Source organism: Phaethon lepturus, unplaced genomic scaffold (assembly GCF_000687285.1).
Source record: "Phaethon lepturus isolate BGI_N335 unplaced genomic scaffold, ASM68728v1 scaffold8197, whole genome shotgun sequence".
NCBI lineage: Eukaryota > Metazoa > Chordata > Aves > Phaethontiformes > Phaethontidae > Phaethon > Phaethon lepturus.
This window is the reverse complement of record NW_010552458.1, coordinates 23,172-29,627: the sequence shown is the minus strand read 5'-3', so window position 1 is coordinate 29,627 and position 6,456 is coordinate 23,172.

Sequence of the window (6,456 nt, the reverse complement as noted above, 5' to 3'; positions counted from 1 at the left end):
CTCTTTCCCACATGGGCTGCTTTGATTCGCTTAGTGATCTTGGCAGAGTCTGTGTTTCCCTCCATGGGAAGAGAATTATACTCTTTACAGCTTAATGTTTGTGCAAGTTACTTGAGTTAGATGGGAGCCTTCTTTAGAAGCGTGTTGCTTTTATTATCATTCAGAATAACACAGTGACTGTATCTGAAGAATTTACGCAGAAGGGCATTTTTCAGGGTGAGAGCTATCAGCTTGTGCACTTAGAGTCTCTGATTACCTGTATGCTTGCTGGCTTTTAACTCTCATACTGTGTTGAACAGCCTTCAAATACCCCTTAATGTTGAGTTGTAGCCCAGTATCGTACTGTCCCGGAGCACTTGAGTCTTCTGAATTTGAGTTGGCTGGACAGATAGCACCATGTCTCATTTCAGACCGTTAGCCCGCTCTGTTCAAGGGGTCTCATGGTCATCTCCATGGGAAGTAATGTCGGGGCATAGAACAACATTTGCAATATTGTATATAGATCTTGAATAGCTGGGCTCTGGGGCTTCTCATCCTGCCCTAGAGCTTGGCAGATTTCTCTGGCCCATGGTGTCTGTAACATCTGAGCATTGGGTTGAAGCTTCCTTGGCCATCTTCCTCTGTCCTCAGTTGGTGGTTCCTTTATTTCTCTTTAGACCTGCTTGCATGCTGGTACGTCTAAGGAGCACAAGATTGTGGAATGCTTGCTTCCTGGATTCTTACATCGGATTTGTTACCTCCAAATTAAAGTGAACTGAGACAGGCTTATTTTAATGAGTGGGAATTTGACTGGAAAGTAATTGACTTTTTGTATTGTAAGAGCTGAAGAAAGTAATGCCTGGCTTGCACACGGTCTTTTCAGAACAGGAATGTTGTGACTGCTCAGTGTTATAAATAGAAACGCTCAAGTTAAATCTTGTCAGTGTGGATTTTGAACACGTACGATTTAATTGTACCTGCTGTCCTTCCGATGCTGTGATTGTCACAGGGGAAAATGCGTTTAAATGTTGCAGTTATCGATTTGATTTCCAAAAAGCAGGTTCAGCTTTTATTTTAATGTTGATGTTGACGTGTTGGCTATTGGAAACTAACACGATCATACTCTGATGTGTCGTATTATTAGCAGGATTTTATCCTTGGAAGCTCTGTATTATTGTTCGAGAGCTTGAAATGTTTGCTTTTCTGGAGTTGGGTTCTCAACTTGCAGCGTTTCTGCATTTCTGCATTTGAAAAGAGGCGCAGCGAGAGAAAGGAAACAAGGAGGTACAGAACTAAAACTCGAGGACTTCTCTAATAAATTTGCTCGTTGGCCTTTGGCACTGAGTCGGTGCCTCAGTTGCCCGGTGTCTAACAAGACGCTAATCATGCCTACTTCCAACATACTTTGTAAAGATTAATTAATGTTTGCAAAGGCTGTTGAAGATAAAAAAGCAGGAGTTGAAATATGACAAGTTTTCATGCCCCAGGTACTGTTCTGTGTACTGTCTTGAGTTCAGCTTTTTTGGAATCTGTCGAGCACTTCCACATATTTTGAAGGGCTTATTTCAGTTGGACCATGGTGGTGAAGGCTTTTGGGAGATGCTGTGTGGTATGGCTGTACTCGCAGAAGTGAGTTACTCGCACCTTCCCCTAAGGAAAGCAGGAAAAATTCTATTCCCCGGCCTCAGCATTATATACCAGTTAGAAGAATATAGGTGGCAGGTGTATGCTGAAAACGGTACTGCTGCAGCGTTTCCTATTTATTTTTCCCCAGGGCAAGTTTCTGCCCTTTCTGGTGTTGGACAGAACAGTCCACTTGACGAGCCCTGCATGAAACGACTTACGCTAATCACAGCACTGCGTTGTGGAGCCTACCGGTGGCCCGAAAGAGATTGGAGGAGCACTATTTCCTATACTTTCTGTGGATGTTGAATGCTTGTGATATTTGAAAATAAAATCTTAATTTCTTGTAAAACATGTCAGTTTGGTATGTGATGTGCAGGTGGGGGGGTGGGGGTGGAGGGGGAAGATTTTCAGGTTTTCTTATCTTTTCCAGGATGGTGTCTCCTGTTCTTCTTCTGTTTTGCCAATGGCACAGTAATCGCATGCTTTATAAGTACTGCATTAATTGAAGATGCTGTAATGAATTGTTAGTGAATTATGGGATAACTTGATCTGGTTTTGTTCACTCAAGAGGAATTTGAGGAAGACTTTGGAGCACTGTCAATACTTCAGTGGTTTAGGTTGTGGTGCTGCTGCAAAATGTATAGGTTGGCAGACTGGGTAGAGGCATGATTTGGGCTTTGATCTGCATCCGTATGATTGATTGTGAAGCACGCTAGATTCAGGGTGAGGTTTTTTGCTTGTCGGTTTGAGCCATGTTAGACACAGCAGTAGGTTAGAGCTTGAGCTTAGTTCTGTGGTACCAACGAGCTCTGAAGTTTTATGCATAAGGAGCCTAAACTTTCCTGTTTTAATTGAAGTTTCCCTCGGTATGCAGCAGACTTCATAGAAATAGATAAAAAGCTCCATTGAAAGACTCCAGTGCACAGAGAGTCAGGTGTGAGGAGGTTTAAGCCAAGCCAGCCAAAGCGCTTCTCTTAGGAGCGCGAAGGTTTAAGTGGCTCCTTTCCTGCAGCGAACAAGAAGTGTATCAAGAGTTTAGACTGGATGTTTGGCTGCTTTGATGGTGAAAGCTCTGCCAGTGCTGCGTTTGAAGCTCAAGTGGGCTGTTGAGGCAGCGTGGTAAGTGTGGTATAAGCAAGATGCCTGAAAATGTTCCTTTCCTCTGGAAACGTCATCCTGCTAACCTAAGAGGGAACAGCCTGTGGAATCCGTACCATTAAAAACACTCCCTGTCAGCAGATGACTAGATAAAATTACAGCTTTGGAGGAAAATGTGTGTTCTAGCTTACAAGCAAGTTGTCATGTCTTTGTGAGGCCAAGTGGCGTGTGGGCTTCTTGTGGCTTGGAGGTGTGGCTTCTTAGCCAGGCTTCCAGACTCATCCCTGCTCAGTGAGTCAGTTGCTTTAAACACATTTCCTGATTTAGTGCTAGGTCGAGCTGCATCTGGCACTGCTGTAGCTGTACGTACCTATAAAAATAGAAGGGCATAATTTGCTAGAAGTGTTGGATGTGGGAGTGAAGGGAGCAAGACGTCCTTGGAATTGCAGGAATTTTTTGAGAAGTCAGTTCTTCTTGGCAGGCTGGAAATTGGTTGTAACAAATAGCAGGGATGTTGCAACATGTTGCCCATTTCATGACCTTTTTATGTCCAAGGAATTTGGCATTTCTGAGGGTTTCTCTGTCTGCTGTCACTTCTGCATTAACGTGATGTTTCAAAACTGAAGGAGAGTTCAGAGGCTCTTAACAAGGGAAGTGCTGCCAACTAGCTGGGAGCATTCTAAACATCTCGGCTGAAATGGCTCACAGATGGAGGTAAGTTTGTGATGGAACGTAGGTGAAAATAACATGTCATACTTGATCGAGACGTCTATTATTCTGTGTATTGTTGGCCACCAGACAGAGCTCTTCAAAGTTACTTTTTTCACTGAAGGCTCAAGGAGTTGAGGAAATAGAAGTGGAAGAAGAAGACTTTATTGGTCAGTCATGTGTAACAGATGAACATAATGGGAAAAAATATTAATTTGCTTTATTTTTTCAAGTTACCTTCAGCTTAGTGTTGGAAATCATAATGTAAGTTAGCAGGAATAACATGCTGCTGTGGTCAGGGTTTTGGGACGAAGCAGGATTACTTGGTAAGGTAACCATTTGAAGGGGTAGTTATCTGACGTTGCTAAGGCATAAATAAATGAGGGTGATTTATGAATAAATAATAGGGGAGCTTCTGCACTAGTAAGGTAGTTGAAATAATGTTTGCAGCAGCATTTAGAACCAGGCTTCCCAAGAGCAAACGTGTCCTCTAAGGGTTTTGGCTTAGAGAAGCTGTATTAGGTTGTTGGGTCCCTGAACTTCTGTTTGTATCGAGGAGTGTATGACCGTGCATGCAGTTAACTGGCTTCACATATGGTGACCTGCGTAAATGCATAGAATTCTGATAATTTATTGCCAAAATTGCAGATATTTCCATAGCACGCGACGACTAGCAGCCTGCAGTTATCCTAATGACCTTTCCTTTTGGATGCCTGCCTGCTTTTTGTGTGAGACCATTTCCTGCTGTCTTAGGATTGCTGTGCTGAATTTGAGACGTAGCGATCAGAAAGGCAGTGGAGGCAAATATGGAATGGCTTATTGAGAACAGCCAATGAGACCAAACCATTGTGTATTCTGCCGTTACAGCTTTTGCCAGCTTATGGGAAGAAACACCCTGTTTTTGGGAAAGGGATAGCAGGGATCAAGCGATGCCTAATGATTTTCCAGTGTGTTGTGCATTCTCTCTCTCGGTGACCACAGGAGATCTCTGCTGAGTGTTCAGCAGATCTGCAATGCCTTGGTTTGTTACTGGGCAAGCTCACGATCTGGGGTGGAAACGGTGTGAAATCCTAGCCAGAGTTTTCTCAAGATTATTTTCTTTAGGGAGTTCTTTTGCCATGCTTTCCTCGTGCCTCATTCTCGAACACTCATTCCTTCTCTTGGCTTACTCTTTTTGCTAAAATCTAAACAGTTTCCTGGTTTAGTTATTTCATAATCTTTTCCCAGTTAGTTCTTTGTTGGCTTCTATACCATCTTCTCATCCCCAAGAAAGATTTTTCTGCTGAAGGTGTAAGTGGGATGCTGGCCTTTGTGATCAGAATCCTTGTGGGAAGTGCTCCCTCTGTCTGGATACAGCTTTCCTCATCACGCTCGCTCGGGGAGTTCCGCTCACCCAGTAGTAGTCCCTATAATGAGCTTGTAGATCGTGCCTCGGGCAACTGCACCAGGCCAGTTACAGCAGTGGAGTTTTTCAGTTTCAAACCTTTGGTTTGCTTTTCGTGACAGTATTAGGAGTTGGTTTCCCTCATTGTCTAGGTGTGACGGAGTAAGAACAAAATCTTGTGAGCAAGTTAGGAAGTGCTGCGCTTGTCTTCAGCATGTGCCGTTCTTCTTGCACTTACGCTGACGCGCGTGGAAAGGTAACGATACCAGCCTCGCTTGCTCGTCGCTTGTTGTGAATATTACCTTGCGTCAGCCCTGTCTGTGCAGCCATCTACCAAAGCGATTGCCAGGTGTTTTAAGTTGTATTTTTACCCCCTGTGTTGGCATAGTGGCTATAAAGCGGGTATGTTCCTGAAGAGGAAAACTCGGGTGTCTTAAGTGGTCAGTGAAAAGATTTGGGTTTTTGTTTGGTGGGTTTTTTTCAGTTGCTTTTTCTTAAGAGTTGGTTTGAATCTCGCCTGGCAACAACTGCAGGTGGCTGGAGGGGTGGGAGGTGAAGGGAACTCCCTGAGCCACAAAAGCTTCTACTCCCACTGGGAGGCAATTATTTTATTTAAGATTTGAATCTGGTATCCTTGCTTAGGGTGAAATGCAAATGACTGGGTCGATGTTAGAAGTGTCCTGTAAAAGAATATATGGGAGCCATATGATTCCTCGTCCTCCTCCTGGCTCTCGGTTGCATTTAGTAGCTGACTGCATTAGTGTTTTTCGGGTATCTGTGTGAATGTACGTGCCCCGTTCAACTATATCGTCCCACGGTCTCCGTTAGTCCGGCCGAGTGCTTCTTCCGAGGGTTAGAAAAGGGGATTACTGCGGAGGCCTGCGGGAGGGGGAGGATGCTGCTGCTCCTTTGTAGCAAGGGAGAGTCAGCGTAGGAGCAGGACCATGTAAATCTCTAACCAGCCGGACTTGTGGGATCTGTTCAATACCCAAAGATGCACCTGCAAAGATGTTGTTACCTACGCAAAAGAATTTGGGGAACTCATCGTGTATCTCCAGTTCCATTACGTTTTCTTCTTCCATTGCTCTTGTTCAGGCTTAAACGGAGACTTAATGAACTGTCAGGCAGTTTTGTCGTGTGCTTGGCAAATGACATGTTCTCGATCACCTGCCGTTATGTGTTTTGGAAAGAAGAATTTTTGTTGGGTTGTTTGGTGCATGCTGTGTCTCTGCTAGCACTGTTGGCGTTCGGGATTGTAGAAACGAGTGATCTGCTGCATTAATTTTCTGTGATGCCTGCAGTGTGGCGTGGTGGGGAATATGAGGTGCAGAATTAGGTTTCTCAGAGCGCTTCGGTGTGACAGTGTAGCTACACTAGCGTTGTCCCGAAGAAAAGCTACAACCCTTGCGTGTTCAAACATGCAGTTGAAATATTGTAGTGAGCTGGGGAGAACCCTTACGCCCCACTAAGAAAAATTTCTGTTCGGCCCGGTAGAGTGATGGCGATAAATTGGCTAAGTCTTTTATGTAAAGAAATGAGACCCAGATAACGTTTGTAATGAAAATTCTGCTGTCTGGGTTTTGCATCTTGCCGCTTTCTATCATTGGAATTCAGAGCTTAGTTTTCCTTTTCTGACAGAAATCTTTTCTCAGCTCATACAC